The following is a 27,380-nucleotide window of genomic DNA, read 5'->3' as shown; positions in this document are numbered from 1 at the left end:
CTAAGAGGAGGATATTAGGAGGTTTAAGGTAATGAAACCTCTCGCTCCCAGCTCCTGTCTGGGGTATACGCTAACCCTTTGCAACCACTTACCGATGTGTAACTTCCCCCGCTTTACACATCGCCCCTAAATTCTGCCCAGTCCCTCCAGCTGGTGGGTTAATGTCCATGTCATTGCAGATGCTGGTTCTGCAAAGCCGCTGCTTTTCATTAGCTTCGTGCCAGAAATGCCTGCGTAGTATGAAAGGCGACACCTCAGGCCAGCACTCCTGACAGGCAGCCTGCCGATGGTTTGGTTCAGGTGACTAACCAAAGCTTAGCCAGCATGCTGGGATCTCCCCCTCGCTCCTACCCACCCATCTGTCTCCGCTCCCCCACATCCCCACTTGCAACCCACCTCCTCCACCAGCTTCTCCCTCCTCCCTGCAAAGAAGGGTTGTGTGCCGCCTGAGGCCGTGTGAGTGTCTGCTGCCTCTTAGCAGAGTCACTTGCTTTAATTGTTTTTGTTAGGCTCAGTGCTTAAACACACCCCTGAATCGAAAAAAGAACAGGAGGACTTGTGGCACCATAGAGACTAACACATTTATTTGAGCATAAGCTTTCGTGGGCTACACCCCACTTCTTCAGATGCAATCCTTGAATCAAAGGATCTCGGAGCATTCAGCGACTATGCAGTAATGAGGCTCTGGCACTTGCCCTCCCAAGGAGGTAAGCAAGTGTTGGAATCCCCATTTTGCAGCTGGGGTAATCAAGCCATTCACTGCATTGCAGGCTCCTGGGAGCAGGGACTGTCTGGTGTGGAACCGAATGCATTGTTAGCGCTTACGTGAGCAATTTGCCAAAGTTCACCCAGCTGGGGCATTGACGGAGCTGGGAATAGAACCCACGACTCCTGATTCACAAGCTTGTGTTCTAGGTACCAGGCCGCGCTCCTTCCCGTGAATCCCCCAAGGGATGATGAGTTTGTGTTTACTTTGACCCCCTTTAAGAGGAGAGTGCCTTTAAGTTTTGGCAAAGAGACTGTCTTTCATTTCAGGCAAATCTGCGGAGGCTGACTAAAGTGTGGGAAAGATAATTGAGTAGAGAAACCTGCTTCTTGAGTTTGTTGTGTGTTGACTGGCTTCAGCAGGCCAGGCGACGATTTGTTGTTTTGTTCCTGAGCTGGAACAGGCAACATAAAGAATAAATTGGTCAGGACAGGAAATGCCAAACAGCGGAGTAGTTCCTGCTAATTAATATTCATATATGCCAAGTTCAGTGGAACATTAATTATGTATTTAATCAGACCTTGTTTATTCTGGTTCATCTTTGTACCTTAGGTGCTTGTTATGATGAGGAATTGAAAATAATTAAAGTGTTACTGGTGTGCTGGGGAAAAAAAAACAATGAGGTGTAAATTTAAAGTCTAAATGCTGCTCCCTTTCCTTTGATCTGCTTAAAGAGAGGGAGGGAAATGACACACCGGGGAATTTTGGGGCACTTTCTTCCGGTGTCATTCCCTCCAGATTCTCAAAGTCTAAGTCTTCTGCATATTCTGAACATTTTTGTGTGTGTTGTGATGGCACCTGAAGGCCACTTGTCCGGATTAGGCCTCATTGCAGAAAGTGTTGTACAAACACACAGGCAGGCGGGGACCCTGCCCCAAGAAGATTACAACTTAATTTAAAACTAGACAAAATCAGTGAGTGTGACAAAGGAAATCTGGTAACAAAACCAAAACCATATGGGATCATAGGTTAGTTAGGCCCCAGTCCAGCAAAATCTTTAAGCATGTGACTAGTTTCATGGATGGCAATGGGACTGCTTAAGTGCTTTGTGAGATGGGGGATTTATTGTGCAACTTCATTACACTTTCAGATTATTTGCAAACTCCAAAATTAGCTATTCCTCCACTGCAAAATCTGGCTGTCGGCTGGTTGGCGGGCTTCCTAGCTCCTTACCTAGGTTTGTTTTTAAATTAATAATACCGGGCGCATACGTTTTCATCTCTTCAGAGCACTTCATGGACTTGAAGAAGTGAATCCTTGTATCTTTCTTTCCCCTCCCCATGAGGCTGATGACTACCACCCACATTTTAAAGATGAGGAAACTGAGGCACGGCGTTTTAAGTGACTTGCCCAAGGCGACTTCAAAGTCAGTGCGATGTAGGATGGAAATTTGTAAATTAATGGCTCATGCTCAGCCTACAAGACCATCCCGCAGCTCTGTTTTTGTTTGTGTGCGCGTTTGGGGGGTGGGTGAGGAAGAGCTGGGTGTGAGTACAGTTCAGTGACTTCGCATGGTGCATGGTGTTAGGAGCGTGTTGAATGTAATTGCATTGTGGCACGCAGCTTTCAGGCCATTTGCTGTGTGGGGCTGGGCCCCAGCTTTGGAGCGCCTCCGTTATTGGTGGTTCTCCATTTCTGTCCCGGACGCGTGGGCTCTTTAACCATGGCCTGGGTGTAGCAAAGAGGAACCTGAGCCTTCGTCTGCCTCCCTCCGTCGCCTGAGTCGTAACCGTGAGAAATGAAAGAAATAACAAGACACAAACACGTTCTGGAGTATTTGTTTTTTAAATATGAAATTGGCAACCCTGGGGGAAGGGGGTGACTAGCGAGCAAGTGTGAAAAATCAGGATGGGGTGGGGAGTAATAGGCTCCTATATAAGACAAAGCCTCTCACATCTGGACATCTGGTCACTCTAGGTACAGTGGCGACTAGCAGTGGAAGAGCAGTTTCCCTTGCAGCAGAGATGCCCCCGCTTTCCAGAGGACGCTGGCGGAGAGGGAGAGGGAGCACCGCCTCCACCTCCTGACTCACCTCAGTGGGCCACCCAGCCTGTCTGGGCTGCGGGTGAAGGGATGCAACAAAAAATCTGGGGGGGGGCACATGACCCCATGTGTTCCCCCCCAACATATGTCACCTCTGAGAGGGATGCTGTTAAGGTGTTACAACCTTTAACTATCTCATAACTGGGCAGGGAACCCCATTTGGTACCTGGGACTAGTGTTCCCTCTAATTTTTCCCCATGCATGTGTGGAATGAATATTGTTATGTGCACCAATATAGAGGTGATGTGTGACACCTCACCTTCCTACTGGTGCACATAACAAAATTCATGTGGTGGGGGTGGGGCTGAGGGGTTTGGAGTGTGGGAGGGGACTCAGGGCTGGCGTGCAGGTGGGTGAGGGCCCCAGCTCTGGATGCGGGCTCTGGGGTGGGGCCAGGGATGAGGGGCTCAGGTTTGGGGCAGAGGTTTGGGCCCTGAGCACCTGGGTGGCACTTAGTAGGCTGCTGTGCAGCTTAGAGGAAATTTAGCCTGAGCTACCGTTGTGGGTTCGCTGGAGCACAAGAGGTTTGTGTCTGTCTTTGTGGTTGTGTGTGTGGTTGTAGGGAGGTGTTGCATGCATCTCTTTGCAGGGTCCAGCAGATATGTGGATACCTGTCTCGCATAGTTAGGTGCTGTGGGAAGAAGCTTTGACGCTGCTTTCAAATTCCTCTAATTCTGTCCTGGGGCAAGTGTGGCATAATCCCCACCCTGCTTTAATCTTCAGAAGCGTGGCCACTGGATCATTCCACAAGTCTCTCTCTCATCCTCTGCTGTTTTGTTCTTGGTTAAAGCAGTGGGCTTCATCTGCCAGTGACTTTGGAGAGTGCCCCGTTGCTTAGAAACAGGAGGTGGTGCTTTGCAACCAAGATAATGTTGCCAAGGAGACCAAGCCGTGAATTTTCTTTTTTTCTTTTTGCTGCCCCTGGGCTTGACTTCGGGGTGAAAGATCTCTGATAGTGGTGGGAAAACGGTGGGTCTGGAGTAAAGCTAGCACAGGGCAAGCTAGTGGAGATAAAAGAGCTTTACCTGCGTGTTGAGCTTTGAGCTGTTTTGTGGGTGTGGAGGACAGTTCCAAACTTTCGCCCCTCCCTCTTTTCAATAAAGAGCTCACTTCTCTGCATGCAGTCCCTAATTTGATTTCTGCCACACATGTCAAAGTCGAGAGGAAGGGTATGGAGAAAAGCAAATTGGAGACGGCCGCCCCAAAAGCCCAACAAAGGCATCACGCTGCAGAGCAGGGAGGTAACACGCTCTCGCTGGCTCGGATCTGACTGCACTGGAAATTTTATATTCCGTTCTGGAACTTCCATTACCAGGGATAACATAAGAACGGCCGTCCTGGGTCAGACCAAAGGTCCGTCCAGCCCGGTATCCTGTCTACTGACAGTGGCCAATGACAGGTGCCCCAGAAGGAGTGAACTTAACAGGTAATGATCAAGTGATCTCTCTCCTGCCGTCCATTTCCACCCTCTGACAAACAGAGGCTAGGGCAGGGTTTCTCAAACAGGGGTCGCCGCTTGTGTAGGGAAAGCCCCTGGTGGGCCGGGCTGGTTTGTGTACCTGCCCCGTCCGCAGGTCCAGCGGATCGCGGCTCCCACTGGCCGCGGTTCGCTGCTCCGGGCCAATGGGAGCTGCTGGAAGCGGCGCGGGCTGAGGGACTTACTGGCCGCCGCTTCCAGCAGCCCCCATTGGCCCAGAGCAGCGATCCGCGGCCAGTAGGAGCCGTGATGGGCTGGACCTGCGGACGGGGCAGGTACACAAACCGGCCCGGCCTGCCAGGTGCTTTCCTTACACAAGCGGTGACCCCTGTTTGAGAAACCCTGGGCTAGGGACACCCTTCCTTACCCATCCTGACAATGTGGAGACACTTCTATGAAGAGCAGCAAGAATGACCCGGAGGCGCAGGGAAATGTAACTGACACGGGAATATTAAATGAGCTAAATATGTGTCAAGTTCCCCTGTGGCTATGGACCCACTGGAAGGTGAACGCCCTGGAGGCGAAGGGGTGATGGTGGTGGCAAAGGTGGGGCATAATCATGGGCACCACTGGGAGGAGATTTACCACATGGAAATGTTAAGACAGGAAGAAACTATCCGGCTGCGACCATTTCAAGCTAGATTGGACCATAGATGAGTGAATGCACTGTAGGGACCAATCCTGCATCAGCTCCCAGAGGGTGCAATAGATTGGGTCTAATATGCCTCTTCCATCTCCATCTTCACTTGAGAGAGGACAGCCTGTCCTCGAAGGCAGATGGGCTCTCTGCTTGAATAGGTCTTTCCCATCTGTAACTATAATCCGCTCCCTTTACAAATAGATGAGACTTTTTGCTTTGCCCCTCACGATACTTTTAATTTGCAGGGGCTTGGGGGTGGTAGTTTACGCACAGGCAATTTCTTCACAACTCTGTTATTCTTAATGTCCTCTCCTCCCCCCTCCTATCCTGTAATAAAAGTCCTCGGGGGGAGAGGGGGGATGCGTGCGTGCGCGAGCACAAATAGCTTTTGTGAACAAAGTACTGCATGAGCAAAGGAAAGGTAACGTGTGCGGTGTTGTTATAGCAATGAAACACACAAATGGATGTGTTGTAGCCAAGACCAACAGCCAGCACACGCACCAGGAGTGAATGCAACAGCTGGCGCACGGAGGCGGAAAGGTGCGTTGTTTCCTACTTCAGATGCCAAGCCTGACTTAGATAAAGGCCTATCCTAAGTGGGGGGCGCACTAGGGATTCCCTCCCTTTGTGCCCCCAAGAACTCACAGCCCAGCATCCACAACCCGGGGGGAGGGATAGCTCAGTGGTTTGAGCATTGGCCTGCTAAACCCAGGGTTGTGAGTTCAATCCTTGAGGGGGCCACTTGGGGATCTGGGGCAAAATCAGTACTTGGTCCTGCTAGTGAAGGCAGGGGGCTGGACCCAATGACCTTTCAAGGTCCCTTCCAGTTCTAGGAGATGGGATATCTCCATTAATTTATATTTATATTTATTTAATTTAACCCTCAGACAAATTGTACTGGGGGAGGCTCTCCTTCAGCTGCCCCTTTCTCCCTGGAGTTCTGGCATACAAGAAGGATTCATTCCCCAAAGGCCAGATTCTGCCTCGTCCCTAAAGGAAGACTGGGGTCACCATGGAACAGCCGAAGAATCCTTCTCACCCCGCATGGTCACCCTAGGTCCCTGTGCTGGGGGGAGCATCAGGGAGCTTCTGGCCTTCTCCCCTACAAGTGCACAGCACCTCCCATGGAGCATGTAAAGCAACCCCCATCCTTTTCATGTATTTATACCTGCTCCTGTATTTTTCACTTCATGCACCTGATGAAGTGGGTTCTAGCCCACGAAAGCTGATGCCCAAATACATTTGTTAGTCTCTAAAGTGCCACAAGGACTCCTCGTTGTTGTCACCAATATGTACACCCCATAAAGCTGTATGTAGAAGCTAGTTTGCTTCTCCTCTTCTCTTCTCCAGGGACCACTGGAGTGGTGTGACTTCAGGGGCCTGAATCTTTAAAGGGTGCACAGTTGAGCCCTATTTTAACTGTGCACCAAGGCAGGAGAACAGGTTTTCCGTGCATTAGTGCATGTTTCTTGTTTCTGCTCCATTTGTGCTCCTTTCCCCTCCTCCGTTTGCACTTGCACGTGGATTTTAACGAGCTACTGCAACTCATTTTCTTTTGGCATGTAACTTCCACATCATTTGTGACCCTCCTGGGAATATACTGAATTTCTGGAAGCAGAAGATGCTGCTATCCTTTCTTCCTTCCTCCTCCTCCCCCACCAGAAAGGTGGAGGTGGGGGAGTGGAAAGGGGGAGGAAAATGAGTTGTAAAATAAAACAAATGTTAATGTGATTTGAAACACGTCTGGCTGTGACATTGGCATGAAAGGAAAACAGTGCTTGGCACAAACCCCACGCTAGAGAAAATGAAACCTGTCGGCTGCCTTGTAGTTTTGGTTTTGGCAAGTGCCCTAACATGACACAGACCTGTCTTGCTGAGATGTCTGCCAAGATGCGGCAGCCATTTGACGTTTTCTTTTCTTGATGAGTTCTTACATCTAACGGTATTAATCTCATCTTAGGAGTCTCTCATCAAGGTGAGCAGAGAACATATTGGGTTTTGGTAAGCTAGGGCCAGATTCATACTTTATGCGAAGACACCTTTACGCTGCGCGCGATGCAAAGAAGCCACCATGTTACTGAGCATCAGAAGCGTAATCTGTTGAGGCGATATCCGTTAGCTTGCATTCCAGGACTCGCTTGGCCTGGCCTTGAATAAGTGAAAGGGAACAGTCATCAGAGTCCATATGGGAAGTGAGAGAAATCAAGAGTGGTTCAAAATAAAACGCTCATTTACCCACTGACCTGTTATAAAGATCTTTCGTGGTACCCGGAGAATGATTTATTTCTCTCCATCCCCATATCAGTATGCCTACCAGCACATCTTCCATCAAAAATAAATTGCTCACTATGTATAAGAAGTTATAGGTTTCTGGTTGCAAAGGAAATGTGTGTAAGATGTTGGGTGGGCTACATGAAATGAACTGGGGGATTCATTCCAGTTCCCAGTGATCAGGAGTTAGTGATACTGGTTCAGTTTAAAGGCTCATAGTCAGATGCCTGTCACAAGAAGTCACTAAAATAAGTGCCAGATGGTAAGAAAACATAGTCTGTTTAAACTCCAGAAGAGAATTTTTGCTGCCATCGTTTATCATTTATCCTAAGCAGATACGGCCAAATGGGGCTAAGGATGTATGTGGAAAGTTTCACTTGTGAGTCTTTCAAAAGGGGCTATGCGTATGTCAGCCTTTTATGAGACCAACACAAGAATCCATAGGTATAATTTTCGGCAATGGAATAGGCACTCGGGAACAATGGTGATCGAGTGCAGTATGAGAACCTAAACAGAACAGAGACTGTGTTACACAGAAGATGAGGCTCTAAGAGAGGAATTTGCAGATGGCTGCCACCAAATTGGAGGATATATTCTCCATTGTAGAATCATGGCTTTTTGGAGGGTCTGATCGCCTACTAGTTGTTTTTTTGTCATTTGCAAAAGTTGATTGAATTCATTCTTCTGGGAGACGCTCTCTCCCCTGCACTTGTCCTCTTGAGATTAAGGCTGGATGAGGTATATGAAATCACATCTCCACTATAAGGGAAAATGATTATTTGTATGAATGCATCTCAGACATCAAGTGTGTGTAATATTAGTTTTGGATGATAGATTTCTTTGCACCGTTGGTTACTGATTGTCATATTTAATATGCACTGTGGTACCTATTGTGTTTTGGCAAGAAGTGTGAAAACGTGAGTCATTAAGTGTTGTTGATTACTGTGCTCTGGATCAATCTGTATCTCTCTTCGCGTGCATTCACGCTCGCTTTCTCTCTCGCTCTCTCTCTGAATGTAAAGTACATTTCATTCCAGTGTCGGTTCTGTTTGCTGCATTCATGCTAAGACATTTTTCGTAAGCATTTTTGAAGCTGTCTTGGTTCTGCTTCCAGAAGGCATTGTTTCTAACAAGGAAGAAGAGGTGGTTTAGGTTTGATGTAGTTTGGATTTTGCAGGAGGGTGAGGGAACAAGAGGAAGAAAAATACTCTGTGGGATCTAATCGACTCTTGCTATGCAGTTTGCTTGCAGTTCAGTGGAATGAAATTGATCAGAGATTTCCAAGATAGTTGGAGGATCCACTGAATTCAGACCAGCTCTACAGATTATAATCATGGCTAAAGGGAGACGCAAATGAATATCTGACAGGCACAGTAATAAATGCTTCATAGTGTGCTCTGCTCCTCCGAGGAAAGGACCGGACTGGAACACAGGTCTTTGGGACAGCAGCCATTGTATTTTCCACTGGGATTCTTGGGGATGCAGATGCGGCACTAAGGGAATGTTTGTTGACTCATGCAATACAGGTTGAACCTCTCTGATCCAGCACCCTCAGGACCTGATCAGTGCTGAACCAGAGAATTTGCTGAACCTCGGGAGGTCAATATTGTAGCAAGCGGGTCTCTCTTTATTTATATCTTACCGAGGCGAATAAACGGACCGCTCACAACGCCACCTAGCCAAGGCTTACTGGCTCTCTTCATAACAAAGTGTTAAGGTGGTTACACAATTTTACTGTATTGGCACAAGGAAATAAATAGATAAAGCATAAAAAAAACATAAAATAAAATCATGCCGGACCATGGATGTTTCCAGACCAGAGAAGTTCAACCTGTATAATTCAGGCGACTGCCTCAAGATAAAGGTGGTGTTAGCCTGAACGACTTGTTCATTCTTCTATCATAATCTGGGAAAACAGTGTGATATTGGGCTCCCCTTGATAACATGGGGAAATACTTCTCTTGACGTAAACTGCCCAGAGTTGTTTCTGACCATGCAAAACCAGACCTAAAACTAGTGACTTATACCAGCGAAGGCTGCTTGGAAGTGGAGGTTGGGAAATTCTTCCTGCTTTCAGTCCACAGAAGCTGGTGGCAGGAGGAATGGTGTAGCAGAGAGAGCACTGGACTGAAGCTCAAGAGACCTGGGTTAATTCCTGTGTGACTATGGATAAGTCAGAGTCTTTGTATCTCTGTTTCCTATCTGTAAAATGGGGCTAGTATGGAACTACCTCCAAGGATGCTGTCAGGATAAAAAATCATTGATGATTGCAAAATGCTCCAGGACTATAGCGATGAAGGCCAGAGAGAGAGAGTGAAGTCAAGTTTAGCCCCCAAACTGGGTAAAATGATTTTACCTACAGTATTTACAATGCAGACAGGTTGATAGAAATGTTTCCTAAGGTGGTGACTCATTTGTGACTTTGAAAGGCGTTGTGTTAAACCCCCGTTAATCTAAACCTTACATTAACAGCACATGTTTAGGCAGCTGCATGTGTTAAACAGCCTCATGAAGTAAAACAATGACTTGTTACCAGTCGCATGTTTGCTCCAAGTAACTATTCCTCTGTGAAAGAGCAGTATCCGTGGAAGGAAAGCGAATGCCAAGGTCCTGGGTGTCCGTAATGAAGTATCGAGTTGAAGTTTAATCAATGGCAGGCACTATATGCCCAACAGAACGATGGTTTTCCGGGGGCTTCTCATTCAGGTCTTTCCACCTTTTTTTTTTTTTTTTGGTAACCTCCCTTTTCCTACCAATTTGAATTTCGTTGGAAAAACGAGAAGCCAGGTTAAGTTTCAGAGTAGCAGCCGTGTTAGTCTGTATCCGCAAAAAGAAGAACAGGAGGACTTGTGGCACCTTAGAGACTAACAAATTTATTAGAGCATAAGCTTTCGTGGACTACAGCCCACTTCTTCGGATGAAGTGGGCTGTAGTCCACGAAAGCTTATGCTCTAATAAATTTGTTAGTCTCTAAGGTGCCACAAGTCCTCCTGTTCTTCTTTAAGCCAGGTTAAGCGGACATTTCCAACTTTCTTACATATCTCTTTAACCACAATCCCCCTAGTATCTAGGCACTGATGTTTCAGTTGCAGCTTCTCTGACACTTTTGACTGGTGGGAAACTGGTCCGTCATTGGTCCCCTAATCCTGAACAGTAGTAAAAGCTTTGGTTCTTCTACCTACCTCCTCCTTCCACCGCTCCTTGCTGGTATAATACTTTTGTTAAAGGATTCCTCCACCCTCTGATGCAGGGGTCGGCACATCCCTCGCCCACGTCGCTTCCCGCCGCCCCCATTGGCCCGGGACGGCAAACCGCGGCCAGTGGGGGCCACGATCGGCCGAACCTGCCGCGTCAGCAGGTAAATAAACTGGCCCGGCCCGCTAGGGTGCTTACCCTGGCGAGCCGCGTGCCGAACGTTGCCGACCCCTGCTCTGATGAATTGCTCAAATCTCAAGCTGCTGTGACTGCTCACCTCAAGAGTAGTGACCGAAATGATGGCCCATCCGCAATGAGTTGGTGGGCAAAGTCCAGTTCCTGATGGACAGATGTTCGTGTTGGGGGAAAAAATATCCTCCTACTCATTACAATTGGGCCATTCGCTGGGAAGCCAAGGACTGCCCAGTTCATGGCATGAATTCTCCTTTCTTCTCTAGAGGGGATCTCTCCCAGTTGGGATGGGGTCAGGATGTTTGTACTGCTGCTACCCTGTGTTTTAACTGTTCTTTGGATACATTTCAATTTCCAGGGCTCAGCCCAGCATCTTTCAGCCAGCAGTGAATTAATTTTGTGAAACGTTTTTATGGATAATTGGCTCCACTCCAGGGCTCAGGGCTTCCACAATTTTTCTTTCTGCTCCATCAGGAATGATAAAGCTGCCTCTGGGTTTGGCTGATACGACACACGTAGTCTGGGGCTGATGGTTTTAGACTAATAATTCCTGCTGCTTAGCCTGCCTACCTCTTTAGTCGTGGTCTGCTGAGAACTGCTGCTCTCAGCTCCTTTCGGCTTTTAACTTTTGCATGGGATCACAGGTGTGGTCCTTGGGTCTTAGCCGGTGAGACCAGCTTAATCTGATCATTGTGATGACCCTCGTTAGCCCATAAACGACAACGAGGCCCCAGCCTGGGAGGTGATGAGCACTTGTAATTCCCATTGGAGCCAGAGGGAGTTGCCAGGTTCTAGCATAACTTTTTGTTTTAATTAGCTGTTCATAATGGAGCTTCAAAGGGAGAAGGACCCCATGAGGACTGAGGGCTTCCATCAGAGAAGCAGAACGGGCTATCGAAGGACCATCGTGCACTGTGTATTTTATTTCTTACCCTTTAGGCCAGACTCACTGAAGTTTAATGGCAAAAAATTCCCATGCAGTTCCCTGGGGCCAGGATTTCACCCCACGTATCTGGCCTTTTGCACACAGTGGGGTGAAAGGAGTCGTCTCCCCCCTCCACATGCACATTTGCACCCCCACCCCGGAGGCCAGGCTCCCTATGCTCTTGTGCACAGGAGTGACCTGCCCCACGCATGCCAGCCACTCCAGAGAGGCGGGGCCATGACGTAGTCTCCTCCTCCTCCACCTGCCCTTGGAATGGGGAGCACCTACCTGGTTGAGCTGTTGGCATGGGTCCCACTGGTGACTTCAGCTCTGTACCGCCACCCAATGCAAACCAGTATTTGTCGGGCCCGACCTGGCCCTCTTACGCCAGCTATTTTGTTCTTTTTCACACGGATCAAGCTCTGACCCAAGTCATCTGAGGTAAAGTTAGTGTGTGGGAATAATAGCTCCCTTGCCCATCTTAAATGTAATTTCATGTATTACGCGGCCATGGTCGGTAAACTTTCATATAAATGCTGTCAGGGCTATCCTAACTCTGCGATGAAGTAGAACTGGGGCAGCGTCTGTGTAATTTTCTGCGGCAGTGAAGTATTACAGTGCCCTGGAAATTGGAAACTTTAAGGGACGGAGCTGGGGTGGAGGAGGCGCTCTTGATCTTTAATGAGCTGCTGACAGCAGCTCATATTTCAAGAATTAATTTGTAGGCAGACACCAGGGAAACCGGAGGAGATTCGTTCCACGGAATTGGCTCGGTGGCATCTTTGTTACTCGATGATCTGTGTTTTGTAAACCGTGCGGCTGCAAAGGTGGCAATAAAAAAACAATTAAAATATTACTTTCTTTAGTGTGAATGAAATATGGCTGCAGGGTCCCCTGGCCCCATCAGCTGCATGGAGAGTCTCCTGTATTAAACATCTGTGCGCAATAGCCTGAAAATAATTCACACGCTAGCAAATGAAACGTTAAATACCCTTGATGGGCTCAGGCTGGAGAAGAGAGCACCTGCCTCGGGATCTTTGCTCGGACAACCTGGGGAACAACAAGCTTGAATGGACCAGGTCTGGCACGTTTATCGAGAGAGCTTCCTGGGTCAGATTGTGTTTTCAGCACTGGTCAGTTCTAATCAATGGCCCCTCTGAGGTTGTGCGTATGAGGGCCAGGCGTTGATGCAGAGAAGCCATTTAGAGCAGAGTGGAGCCCTGAAGAAAACGGGGTGCATAATTGCAAATACTAGCACCCCCCCATGCTTTAAAACCAAACCATCTTTTGTAAGTATCTGGCTGTGTTAACTTGATCCTGTTGGAGGTGGATGGATGGCATGCTCTGGGCCAGGTGAGATGCATCGGCATTGCAGAGTGACTGCCAAACTGCTGCAAATGCCTTGTTTGATTAATAAAAATCCTCAAGCAACCCCACACACACACTTTTCCAAAGGGCTGAGTCATTCCGAGAGATTCCTCCCTCACCCAATCTAGTCGAGTGCATTCTGAGTGCATCAGGCGTCAAACTCCCCAGTCTCCTTTTTATTTCACCTTTATGAAAACAAACCAAGCGCAATCGGCTCGGGTAATGCTAGACCCAAGCCTGCAGTCCTTTCTCCAGCAGAGCTCCCGTGAAGTCACTGGGAGTTGTGACGGAGTGAGAACTTTGGGTTGTTAGCTGATGGTTAAAATCTGGTTTTAAACATTTGCTTCCTTTCCCCTGCATTGTACACAACAGTGCGGTTTTACCTTTTTCCGGAGCTCAGATCTGTGTGGGCTCTGCTGTTAAACACCCGGGGATAGAAGATTTCAGCTATTTGTTTTTCCAGGCAGTAGATTAACTGACTCCATAATCCATCTGCTGTTTTTTATTTACTCATGTATAACTTGGATCAGACCTGTCTGTGGATCAGTACAAAAGTGAGACTGAAGCCCACTATGTGGACCTTTGTTTTTGTCTTTCTAATTTCAAGGTGATTAGAGAGACAAGCGGAGTGAGGAAATATCTTTTATTGGACCAACTTCTCTTGGTGAGAGAGACAAGCTTTCAAGCCACACAGAGCTCTTCTTCAGGGAAGAATAATGGTCCTCAAAACTAGTCAGAAGAAGAGCTCTATGTGGCTTGAAAGCTTGTCTCTCTCACCAAGAGAAGTTGGTCCAATAAAAGATCTTACCTCATGCCCCTTGTCTCTCTAATATCCTGGGACCAAGACGGCTACAAACTTGATAAATCAAGGTGATCGAGTTTCACTGTTTGCGCGCACATGTCAAAAGCTTTTGAATTATTTCACGTGCTCTTAACTTAGTACACGATTATCTGGAGCTTTGCGGAGCCAGCTTCCTTAATGTGTATACTTGGGTGAATTTCTGTCCTTCTCTTCCTCTGAGGCATTACGGTGTAAAATAGCCCTAAAGCTGGTCTATTCCTGCTCTTGGTCTTTCAGTTCAGTGTGATTAGAATTCCCAAACCCCTGAATTGGATCATAAAACGGGACTGCCCCTTGTTTCAGCCTTTTGGATTCCCACGGATGGGGAAACACAAACATTCGGCGTGCTGCCTCTCTTCCCAACCTACAGACACTTAATAATGTCTACGTTATGAAAACCATCATGGGGAGATCTGGGGTGATTATGTTCAGTGCATGCGAGATGCATAGATTAAGCCAAATGCTGGTCTCGTGTCAATGGATACAACGCCGTTGACTTCAGTTAAGTGGCAGCAGTTGACACTTGAGCAGAATTTGACCCAATGGTTCCATATTCGGGTGGATAGCAGAATCGATTGCCGTAGTATAATGAGAACCTGAACTTCACACTTTGCACGTGCCTTTTTGGGGAACTGAATCTGTATAATCACTTCTTCAGATGTCAGTATTTGTTTACGTCCATTTTTATAAATGGGGAAACTGAGGCAGAGGTTAAGTGGCTTTTCATGGCCCAATATATTATTGCAAGAGCTGGGGTATTAGAATCTAGGAGTCCTGACTTTCATTCCCCATTCATACTGCTAGAAGTTACTACCATCTGCTGCAGATTCTTAATTGTCCGACCTATGGATGTGTTTTTTTTGTAATTTCTCGGCTATGCTCTGTATTTGTGTTTACAACAGATGACGCTTTAGTCTTCAGTTCTCTCACTGGCTCAGGTTCCTTTGCATATCCCTTTTTCATACAACACCTCTCAAGGATTTCATCTTCCACCCAGTTTATTCTGTTCAGTTCAGTTCATCCTTATCCGCGGCCGTGAACTTGCCGGTATGCAAGGGCATTGTGAGCCGTCTGCCACGAGTCCCTTCTCCCTTGTGAAGTGGCACTTGCCCTGGGAAAAGCACCTGATCGTAGCATGCTGTTTAATGGGTCGAAACTGACGGTGGCTTCCTAAAGTTGAAGGTGTTTTGGAAAGTAGGAGCCTGTTTGCTGAAAGCTGGTGTGCTGCCTGGATGGGTGTGGGGGTGCTGGTGGCTTGGTTCGAAAGCGGTCGCATGGCTGCAGCCTGGCTAACTTGCTTTTTCTGGCAAGGGAAACATGTTTGAACACTTGCATGGCCAGCAGTGTGTGGGGAGAAGGCCGAAGTATGTTAATAGCGGTAACGGTCCTTTCTGTAAAAACCTGCCTGCAATGTGCCCAGTAGCATGACCTTAAAACAGGCTATATCCCACTTGTCCTGTCCTTCCCCCACTGCTACCTCTTCCCGTGCCCCTGGCTCTATCTCCCATTGTCATAGAATCATAGAATATCAGGGTTGGAAGGGACCTCAGGAGGTATCTAGTCCAACCCCTTGCTCAAAGCAGGACCAATCCCCAACTAAATCCCCAAATGGCCCCCTCAAGGATTGAGCTCACAACTCTGGGTTTAGCAGGCCAATGCTCAAACCACTGAGCCTATCCCTCACCTCCTAGCTGCTCTCCACTTTCTCCTCATAACATTCCTCCCCCATCTTCCCTTCCGGCCCCCTTCACTGTCGCTCGGCTCAGAAGGCCTACCTAGAGCGTTACATCTTTCCAAGGTGCATGCAGCAGAGGAGTGGTGGCAAAGCAGCGTCTCTGAGTGAAACCAGCTTTGCTCTGGTATAAGGGTGAGCTGTGCATACAGAGAGAGAGAGACACCGACGGGGGTTGCAATTAAAACGTTGACAAGTTTGCTCTCTGCTCCATTGATGTATGGCCTCCCCAGTGCGCCCTCCCCCTTACCACAGGGAGGAGGCCGGTTAGGTTAATGACAATCAAATGGCCATTGTAAAGACGTCAGTGGTGGCTGCTGGCTATGCAATAAGTGGGAGAGGTGGAGCGTTCATGGAGGAAGGCTCTGGATCTCCTTACAACCTGAAATTGATGAGTCAGTCTTGCCACGGAAGTCATGTTGGCAGAGCCATCTCTTTGCGGAGATCTCTAGCAATGGGTTCATTAGAAAGCTTACAGCTTGTTCTCTGTCTCTTTTCTCTATCACAGTTCACAGATCAGAATACATGCTAGGAGAGCCCTTGCTTTCTATACCCGGACAAGTGAAACCGCCATCACCCACGCCCAGAGCAATTACAGATGCTTGCAACGAGTCCTGAAGCAGATTGTCTTCCTCTCTGTCCCTGTCCTAAAGAGACAGATCATGAGAATCTTGTAGGCTTTCCTGCCTGTGGCTTGGGTGTGTGTCCCCTCCTCCATTTCACTGCTCAGCATGAAGGCTGGTGGTCTGTAGGATTGCGGCTGCCATCTGCATTTTGCCTTCCAGGATCATGCAGGAGTCTGCTACTATTCACTCCTAGGTGATGTTTCTGCTGCATTCATTGCATCTGAAATGAGTTGCTGGGCTTTGTCTTCTGTCTAATGCACGACTGGAATTTGGGACATCTCTGAAAATTAAAGCCGCTTCCTGTCTTATCTCAAATTCATATTCAAGCCAAATCTAAAACCGAAGGACATTGTTTTCCACCCAGAGATTGTGTGGGGAATTCTCCCTTCTCACCCAGCAGCCAATGTGCATTTTGCATTTTGTCTCTCACGGTTTAAAAAGTCACCCAGACAATCGGGGTCTGCCCCTCACCTCACCTGCGTTATGGGCTTGTCCCAGGCAGGTCGCTGTGAATGGAATAACGCATGGGCTGCCCTCTTCTGTTGTTCTGTGTTGTGCTGTTCTAGGGCACAGCTGAGCGCTGGGAGGAAAGAGTCATCCTTTGCTGTCGTTTTGATGCATGTCATAGGGCTGAAAATTGGTAACCGTAGGAGAGAATGAATGGTTGATTGTGTGCAATCCTTCGGTTTGAGCATTGACCTGCTAATCCCAGGGTTGTGAGTTCAGTCCTTGAGGGGATCACTTAAGGATCTGGGGCAAAATCAGTATTTGGTTCTGCTAGTGAAGGCAGGGGGCTTGATGACCTTTCAAGGTCCCTTCCAGTTCTAGGAGATAGGTATATCTTCTCCTGATCTCTGAATTGTGTAGACTTGAACTAAATAAGTATTTTCAGGCATTCTGTGTCTTTTAGCTGGTGTGGTTATTGGCTGGCTCTGCTCCATTGCTCAGCTCCTGCTGGGTGAATCCAGTGGGTCTTGACAGACCTGCTTGCCTCTAGAGTGTGTGTAGGGGTTTATGTAGGAGCGTGAGCGGTTTTGGAAAACGTCCTAGGATGGTGATTGCCCAGGACAACTCAGTGTGAGCCGGCTCTGTCTGCCGGCGAGGTGATGTAACTGCTGCCTGGGCTGGAATACAGGAATTTGAGGGGGAACCTGCCAATTTTCAATATTGCTGCATATTTGTCAAAAAGAAAATGTCTTGTTCATCAAAGGGCTGGGGAGAGCCAGCTAAAGAATTCATAGCTTATTATAATGTGCAAATTAGGCACAAATTGATGGTCTAAAGTGGTCTTCGTATTCAGACTTTGAAATTAGAAGTGTCTGATTAGGAATTTCCTGCTAAAATGAGATTAGATTTGTGAGTGATCTAGTTATTTTAAAAACCAGTTAACTTTTAAAGCGGAGGATGTTGCCTGTCAGAGGTTATTCCAGTGTGGGAGGCTTGTACGCTTTCTGGAAGACTACATTCAGGACACCAAGTCAGCACACTCGGCATTTAACAAATAATAATTCATGATCGCTTAGCTTTTGAATGACTTCTGCTTAATTGTGTTCCCATTACAGTCTGTTGCCGGTCACCTGATCACTTTCTTTCATGCATTGAAAATACAGAAACTTTTGCACGGTTATTGCCTGTTTGGGGTGAAAATTTGTGCTTGCATTGATCAATCTGTCACACTCCAGCCTCACGACCTCAATCTAAACTGAACTCTAAACTGCAGAGGTTTTTGTAATGGGATCAGTGCTTGACAGAGTCTTAGCATGTTTTTTTTAAATGAAGTACCATGACGCTTGCTGGGGTGCCATAAAAAGTAATAAATATGTATGTTTAATACAATACAATTATGTGCGTGTGTGTATATATAATGTATATGCCCATACAGGGGCTCACACATTTTTGTGTAGAATTCAACAGCAGGAAATATGAGCTACAAAAGAGAATTTGCCCCAAGTCACACAGGGAGTCTGTGGTAGATTTGGGAACAGATTCCTTCTGCACAAGCACATTTCCTTCTTGTCATTTATGACCCTACTGTCCCATCTATGGCCAAAAATGAAATGGAATTTTCGGGATCCTGAGAGATTTGATGCATTGAAAATCCAGCCAATGGGCTTCTGCTTAGAACAAGAGTGAAAGCACGGTCGTGGTTCAGACCTGTGACACGTACTGAATTTCACTTGCTTTATTCTTTGTCAGTTTCCCATTTATTACCCATTACCATACCCCTCTAGTTCAAGAGTCATTAACGTTGTGTGCAGATTGACCCTACCACCATTAGAGCTGCATATATTCAATACTCATTATGTGCAGTAGAAGAACTGACAGCATTTCTAACATGTCGGGGTGGAGAATCTTTCTTTGAAAATGTCCCCATTTTTCTGGCCAGCTCTGTGTGTTGTCACAAGGGGGATCACTCTGGTTCTGGACTGTCAGAGTCCAGACTTTCCAATTCCTCTATGGCACGTGAAGAACAGCTTTGACCAGTTCCAGAGGGAACAATATCCAGCACAGATCAGAAGGACGGCTGGCTAGACAGCCCATCTCTGAAGATAGTAGTATTCTATCCATGCCAGTCATTTGCATCTGCAGTACCTTGCTTGCAGAGCATACAATGGTGTGCCTTAATAGAACTGCAGGGAGTCACTTTTGCACTCTCAGAAGCTAATTGACTGTACTATGGGTTGTGGGTTTGGTGAATCACCTATTAAACCAAAACTACTTATCTAGGGAAATCTTCATTTGACCTCGAAACACCACATCCCATTAATATGTATCAGCTGCATTAACGTTTTAAATCCCCTTGCAGTGTTGTACAGGTCATTTCAATGGCTCCATCGGCATAACAAGTTGCTGCTGAGTGGAATTTTTGTGAAACCGGTATTCCACAGAGCTTCCTCGTCTCTCTATTGAGCCTTCCTTGAAATATTGATAGCCCAATTAAGAGGGTTCTGGGAAGGAAGCCTAATTGCCATTGCCTTTGTGGGAATCAGCATGACCTCATCCAGTGTTCTTTGCTAATGTATTTTTAAAGGTTTTTAGCCTTTCAAAGGATGGGGTTGAAAGGTTCCCGGCACTAGCGGTCCGGTGGTATTCCCCTTTTCATAGATTTCACAAAAGACGAGATGAAAGCTCGTAGCCATTCAATGCAGGCTTCCAGTAGTCTGGTTGTGAGGAATAGGACGTGTACCCATTTAAAAAGCATATGCCCTTTCCCCAGAGGCTACCTCTCATATAGACAAGGGCTGCAATCTAATGACTTCGCCAACAGTTTGTTTGAGTGCCATGCAGATGCCAGTCATGACAGCTCCTGCCCCAAAGACCTTACAGTCTAAAATAATGTGGACGCAGCGAAGATAAAATGCATTGGGAAAGTAAGGTGCTAACTTGGGGTTTGTTTTCTTTTGATTTCCTTCCCCTCCAGTAAGGCAGTGCGGGAGTGCAAGCGGGTGTTTGGTCTGACATGGGTGTGGGCCTCGTGGTTAAAGAAATGTTTTTAAGGAGTGATTTGAAAGCGGGAAGGATTGGCGTCTCTGGGATTGGGAGCTCATTCCATGCATAGGATACTGCATGGAAGAAGCCATGAATAGGAGAAGGAAATGAATCGGGGATGAGGCTGAGGCATCAGCGGTGGGATGGGGCTAGCAAGGGGAATGTGATAAACAAGAGCTGTGACGTAGACCCATATGTGAGATCTGGTGTAGGGCCTTGAAAATGAGGCTATATTTGAATTTGATAGGGTGGGAGCCCCAGGATGGATTGGAGGGAGAGTCTGATTAAGTGAGGCAGATTGGAGAGAAGTGATGCATATCAGGGAAACTCAAAGGCGGTTTTCGTTCCAGTTACAGGCAGGGCTGGTAGCATTGTAAGATTCTGTTTTCTATTGTTTATAAGTTTGATAAATTTTCCATGTAGTTCAACTTCTGCATCTGCCTGTAACTCACTCAATTGGACGCTGACCTCTGATCACCTCCCCATGTTTCTGGTCCCCGCAGCTGTAGGTGTTTGCTGCTCTCTGCTCTAATTTAGTAACAAGCTGGTTTACCGAGGGCAAGGAGGACGGGTGTTACTGTGCAGCTTAGTCATACAAGCTGTGTGTCTTTTCAGCTGAGAATGACCTTCAGGTTCACCTTGAAGCAAAACTACTTGGACTAGCCCCACACAACAGAACAAATGACTCTAGACGGTTCTGCTCCAGTTCTGACTGTTTTAAGAGCTCCTTGTATTGATTACCTTCCTACTGCATTTTCCACTGCAGTGTTTTTGCACCCTTTACCGCATGCCGTGTCTGGTGCGCTGGTCATTAAAACTAGTAAACTTTGTACTGGTACGTCATGCCAGGAAATCCTAGCAACAGGGAGCCAGGGTGGTGCAGTTATAGCCAGCAAAATAGGTTGACCTGACTGAGTGATGAATAATGTAACAGGTAGACGTGGTGTTGCCATGCCCCAAATTTGCCCCACGTAGCCCTCCCATCTTCCCTCTGGAGATGAATTGAGGCTGCTTGATTTCAGGTGTAGAAGTGCATGCTGTAGTCTTTGTTGCACTTCCCTAGAAAAGAGGAGGGATGCTATTAGCTGCTCCAGTTTATGTCTATTGGGCATATCTTGTTGCTGTCATGATCTTCAGTAGAGCAAAGTCGATTTCCCTGCTGTAAGCCCGTCACTTCCCAGAGTTGCCTGATCATTGGGTATTACAGTGATTATTTGGCTTGGTCGAGGAGTTGGATGAGAGAAAATTGCCTATCTGAAGAAAGGGAGGGGAAAGGTGAGAGAAGGAGAAATTGCTCCCGCTTTGTGAAGGATGGCAGCAACTTTAAAAATAAACCCTCTTTTTGTTGTCCTGGGGTTGGGTAACAGACATCCTGGAGGCCTGTCTCTTTCGTTAATTGAAGGTTTCACATCAGTTGTAACGTCTTACAAATTCACTGCCTGGGAACTGGCTCATTGACGTATTTACTGAATTCACACTGGGTCCATTGGTGACCTGTGGATTCCTCTCTAAGAAATTGCAGCTTCGGAATGAGATGAATAGGTGAAAGGAGGAAGCAAACAGTAATTCAGAGAACTTGCACGTCAGTAGGAGATGAAAATGAAGCTCCTTAGTTGGGAGTTTGCATGTCAGACCCACTGGCCCTGGCCCCTCAGAACCTCTCATTGTGAGTGTTAGAAAGAGACGTGTGGTATTGGGGGAGGAGGGTAGCATCAGTTGCGGGAGTCAAAAATGGTAGCTTTTCCCCTACAGGATGTTATAACAGCTGTACAATGAGGCTAGACTATATAGTTTTTGTCACTGCAAGAAGTAAATTGGAATAACGAGGAAACTGTAGGATAATTACCTGGCCTGTTTGGGACGCTTTGTTGTGCTAGCCATGCTAGGAGCTAAGTTGTGCTAAGAGCGCTCGCTGCTAAAAATACCTGCAACTGATTGTGTAGTTAATTGAGGGCTCAGCATGGTGTCTTTATTGCCTCCGGGACTGTATTTTGAGTTACAACAGCCTATGCCCTTCAAACGGCCCTCTTAGAAATCAGTGTCGTTGATCAAGACCAATCGTGTTAAAATCCTCTTTCCAAAATTGATTTAACGATCTGTTTGCTACCGGCTAGCATTTGGTGCATCCTGGCAAAAGAGGGTTTTAACAAGTCAGCCCACAATTCCAGCATCGTTTAGCAAGCATGAGGCATCTGACCAGGTTGCCTGTTGGCCCATCATTGTATGTGTATCCTAGAATTCAGCTGGCGTTCCATAATTTCAGCTAATATGTTTTGTTCTGTCTTTGGAAACCAAACACAAAGAGCCCTTGCCCCCCACGCGATAAAACGGTGAAACTACATGCTCACTAACACCTGTGCCCCATGTTGCGCTTCAGCAGTGGGTGCAAGGGCACGCTCAAAACCCGGTAGAAGCACAAGGCCATGTACAGCGAGAGGAATTTACCACAGAAAACTTAGTGTAGAGAAGGATTAATGAGTAAATGAAATGTTGGCTTCTGTAATAATTTCCTGAAGCACGCGTGTTCATTTACTCACTCAGTAAGAAGTAACTTCACAAATCCTTTGGGGAAGAGAGAGATTAAAGTAAATTGCAATTTCCTAAATCTTTCTGCCAGCTTTCAGATGCTAAAAAGCGGGAGATATTCGGTTTTAACAGTCCAAGCTGTGTAGGGTTCCCTCAGAATGATACAGGTCACTTCAGTTACAAGGTACATGTCCAGTACTACGTAGTCGTCTTAATTCTCTGCTTTACAAAAGGGAAAGCATCAGTGCAGTTCTTATTAGCCTGATGCCACTTGCTTCATTTGATGGATGGCAAAGATTTAAACTCCACGCCCTACAAATTTGCATCCTCTGTAAATTGGCGGCACTGTGGATGGCTGGGAGTAGGTTAGTTCAAACGAGAGCTGGAAATATTCAGAAATATTCACCATAAACACAGTACAAAGCAGATCCAAGGTTGTTTTTTTCCCCATGTTGGCACGGAGGGTCCCTGTTTCGTATGAATTGTGCATAAGAGGGCATTGGCTGAATTCTTAGACTCACTGACTCCCTAAAAAGGAGGGAGGGTATTTACTCCTATTAAATCTGAAATTCTTTTTAAAGTTCTGTGGTCAGAGGTCTCTAATAAGATACAGCTATGCCTGTCTGTTCAGAAATCCAATCTTCTAGGCATACAGCATTTCAATATCTCCTTTGTAGCGGAATAGTATTTATAGCGTAATATTATTTATATAAATCCTTTTCCCTGCCCACCCAGAAACCTAAGATTCGGCCTTTGTCTAGATTGCACCAGCTTATTTTATATCAAATGTTGTTTTTAACCTGTTGGTTAAATATCACATCATTGGTCTCTAAACTCAAGGTCAGAGCTATGAAATCAGTGTGCCACTGAGAATTTTTTTAAGTGCTGCAAAGAGCATTTATAGTTTCAAGTCATAATTTCCACTGGTTCTTCGTTTTGACGTGGTTATGTGAAGCCAGCCATCAGTTACAAAGCAGGTAAAACTTTGACTGTACTAAGTGTTAGACAGTTGAAATAGGTTTTTAAAAGATCAGGATCCCGATTCACAGCTGTTCTGAGTGGGCATGACTTTCTCATAAGTGCTGTCCCTCTGGATTCCTGGCAAGCTGCTGCCATGACCCAAAATTTGAACGGTTTTAGACTTTCCATGGCCAGAAATGATCCTAGAGCAAAAGCACAAGGAAGAGTGGGGTGACCAATAGGCCCCAGTTCTGTGACTTACTGGTATGGAGTAACACTTATTCATACTCATAGGAGCACTCCTATAAGCATCAAAGAGAGTGATGCTGGTTCTGGTTCGTGCTTTGGACTGGGATGTTCAGCCTGGTTCACTGGAAATGTCGGTATGTTAATTTCTTTGATCTGGGTAAAGGTGAAGCCGCTTCATTTGTTTTTCCTTCTTCTAACTAAAGAGGATTCTCTTCAGGAGTTTTCTCAAACGGTCCATTTATTGTACACACTCCCTCTGATATCCCACAGACCAGGTCCCCAGCGATACCAAAAGCCTCTCCTTTAATCTTTATTAATCTGGTGTTGGTACATCTCCCAGATACATAGAAGAGCTCCCCTTGTGTGAAAATGCCCAGTGTGCCACGGATGTATCTGGGAGCTGCTGGCAAGATGACCTATCAGGGAGTTCAGTCTGCTAGGAGCCGATCTGCCCCAGTAGCCCTTCTTGTAGGCCCTGTTCATTTTCAGTGTGATGTGGGGAGAAAGAGGGCTCCTTGCCATTAGAGTTGTACAAGGAACCGATTTTTCAGTTCTCTTGCAATTCCAAAACAATCGAAAGAAGAAAAAAATGGAGGGGAGGGGGTCAAACTGAAAATGATTTTTTTTCAAAACATTCATTGAATCAGAAATCGCCCCCCCCCCCCCCAAATTCATTTTGAAGTCAAATCATGTTAAACCTTTTTAATTTGGGGAAATTTTAAAGGACATTTCAAAACAAAAAGTCATTTTGAATTGGGGGGAGCCCATTTCATTTAGAAAAGGTCAAAATGAAACATTTAGAATTTTTTTTTGAGGTTTTTTTTTTAGGGGCATTTGTCAACCAAAACAATTTGGCAAAATCGACACGTTCGGGAAATGTTTCGGTGTCACCAAACCTGCCACCTCCCCCCTTCCAAAGTTTTGGCTACAAAACTTTGCCCAGTTCTGTGTAGAGTGCTCAGTGTTGGGCATGATAACGCCACATGCCCTGTTTGTGGGTCTCAAATGAAGCTTTGGGACTATTTGGGATTAGTGCCTTTGTGCTGTGAGACATGAACATTGCATCAAGGCAGTGTGAAGTGTGCATCACTCCGTTGCGGCTTCTCAGGCCAGTTCTACACAATGCTGATGGATCGGAGATCTTGTTGTTCTGTCGTCTGCCACTAACAACAAACTGCACGCACGGAAATTGACTTTTTTTCATCGGCAACGTTAGCTGGGTTTGGAAGCCAGTCTATGAAATCCGGTACAGGGTCCCTGCCTCATTCCTCTCTTTGCCTGAAAACAGCTTGTTGCATCTCCATAGGAATGTCCTGGAGATGTATTTTCTTAAGTAAACACACACAGTGGGTGAGAGGAGAGATGGTTGTGTTCCAGGCACCCAGCAGAGAGCATCTTATCAAAGAAACGGATGCATGGAATAAACTAGCAGATAACAAGGATGCCCAGTAGCAATAATACAAGGTTGGGGAGCACTGTCATGAATGTGTGGACTGCTGCTTATTACAAGCTCTTTTGAGCTAGTCGGGGAGAGGACCCTACACACGACAAGGAAGGCAATGTGCAAATCATCCCCAGAGCAGTATTTTCTTCTCCACGCCCTCCGAGTGCACACATTATTCAGGGCTAGTCTACATGGGGACATCTAGGAAAGTTAATCTGAAATAACTAATGGTGTCAATTTGAAGTGGATCGGTTAAACCACATTAAACCCCTGTGTGAACACCCTCATTTTGAATTAGAGTGGACCTAATTTGGTTTAGTTGATTTCACTTCCAAAGTGAAGTGAAATCAAACTAAGGCCACTTTAATTACAAATGAGGGTGTTCACACAGGGATTGAACGTCGTTTAACGGATCCACTTCAAATTGACACCTTTAATGAATTTGGATTAATTTTCTTGGATGTCCCCATGGAGATGAGCCCTTAGTATAATTTCCCTTCCCTTGCTCTAACCCTGTATTCAAATTGTACAGGCCTAATCCATCCCGGAGGCTTAGCTTTGTCTGTTTCAGGCATCTTTTTAAAGCAATGTTTCAAAGCAAAGATGTGAAGTGGGGCTGCCTAGATGTGTCTACATGGAATGACTCAGCAGAACACCACCTTTGCTATAAACATGACAGTAGCTGCACACAGATCCCAGGTCATGATGATGCTGGTGAAAGGTGATGGAATTAGAAGCCCCAGAGGCTGAATTCCTCCATCCTCAGCACAGACAGCGCCATTCAAACTTCCCCACCAAAGTGCTTCATCCCTGCTGCTGCAGGGGGACGAGGAAACCCATTCTCCAGGGCTTGTGCAGTCCCTGGCTTCTGGCTGAGAATGCAGATGATTAGTGCCACTGCATTGGTGCATCTTGTGCTCTGGACCCGTCCAGTGGGAAGTGGATTGAGACCCACCAATGCATTTCACGTAGCAGGTGCTATGCAGCCATCAGTTGGTAACAACTTTGGGTTGCATTGAACCAGTGACGTATAGATGAGAAGGCTCCATACTCTCCCTTGCTGAGCTGTCTTCCTGACTAGTGTGACAGTCCGCTCCTTCCGTGGCCTCTTCGATAGCAACTCCTGTCCCGGGAAAATTACAGTGCTTCTGTGACACAAACACTTTCAAAAGAGTTATGAAGCCATCTTACTGTAGAATTCAGAGAGCGTTTCCAATTAATATAATAATCCCCTTCCCCTGCCTTGGACAATGTCACACAGTTTGGGGCTTTCCCGTTGGAGTCTCTACCACTCATGACATCTCTGCTCTTGCAGAGATCTCTGCAAGCCATCCCTCTGATGCCAGCTGACTGCCTGTTCCTTATTTACCTTTAGTTAATTCAGTTACAATTGCTCCATACAAAATGTTCCTATCTGGCCTTTCTGCTGTATGGATTTCAGTCTGAGAAGGAACATTTCTCCTTTCTGGGTCCCTCAAGGCTAATTGAGTGTGCAGGGAGTGGAGAAGGATAGGGTTTGAATGGCACACCAGTGAAATGGCTTCCCCATGTAAACCTGAAGTCTAATCAGCTTGGGCGATTTATTCTGAAGTTGGTTGTTACAAACTACCTCTAAATTTCTGCCAGCATTGCATAAACCATGTGCCTATTTTAGTGACTTGGAGAGTTATAATGAGCAGCTAATGCCTGATGTGGGGGATTCAGCATATTTTCCAATTTAGAAATGATTCTGCTAGATGCTGCATGTTAGATGATCCTCGGTATTTTTCCTGCCCACATTCTTCATTACCGGAGGGGTATTTTTAATGAAAACGTGACTTCCCCCACTCCCCCCTTCTAAAAGCGTTTGCCTGGCTGTTTATTTTCCCACTTGGATTGATGCTTCCATTCATTGTAGCTCATCCCTGGATCGAGTTCCAACAGGTACCGCATACGACGGGGAGGCAGGAGTCATGCATTCTGTTTCCCACTCTCTGGCGAGCTCTGCGATCTTTATTAGATCGCTTCTCCATCCCTCCACTTCCCCATCTGTACCACTTATCTGAAACATGATATAAAACGAATTCTAATGGAGAGATCCTGTTTTCATGAAAATCCCCCTTTATTATGCACAACAATGAAGAAAAGATGTGATATTGAAACAACTGTTTTTCAAGGCTGCTCTCCAAGAATGTTTTCCATGTCATTTTAAAGTAACTTAGACTTGTTGGTGTTAGAAGCAGAGGAGACCTGTTAGATCATCCATCTCATCCTCTGGGTCACTAGATCAGGTTATGGCATGACTTCTCTTGTTTTGCCCAGTCTCATCCCAAGTGATGGCACTTTCACCACTTCCTTGAGGAGACTGACAGTTTGATACAATTTTATGAAACCAAACCTGTCAAATCCCAAACTGGGATCAGGAAAGTTAGAGAACATTTCCAGAGTGGGGAAATAATGGTGAAAAGGTGCGTTGTGGTGGGGGAGCATTAACACCAGAACAAATGTACTTAGCTGACCCTTCCTAATGCTCCTTTTTCTAGTGTTCAGGGTATTTGTGTGTGAGGGGGCTTCTCAGCCACAGCCCACCTTCTTCTCCTGCCTGCCCTAGCAGTGAAGTCTTTATTCTGTGGTTTATACCCTCAGTCTGTCACTGT

The 27,380-nt window shown here is 46.4% G+C and overlaps 1 protein-coding gene across 8 annotated transcripts in view; it reads left to right on the top strand.

Moving 5' to 3' along the window:
* Positions 1-27,380, top strand: part of SLC39A11 (solute carrier family 39 member 11) — a 255,077-nt gene that overhangs the window by 139,185 nt on the left and 88,512 nt on the right. The gene's annotated exons all lie outside the window — the stretch shown is intronic.

The sequence above is a fragment of the Chrysemys picta genome, chromosome 12 (genome assembly GCF_011386835.1).
Source record: "Chrysemys picta bellii isolate R12L10 chromosome 12, ASM1138683v2, whole genome shotgun sequence".
Lineage (NCBI taxonomy): Eukaryota > Metazoa > Chordata > Testudines > Emydidae > Chrysemys > Chrysemys picta.
The sequence above is the reverse complement of the archived record's forward strand: the minus strand, read 5'-3'. Positions and strand labels throughout refer to the sequence as shown.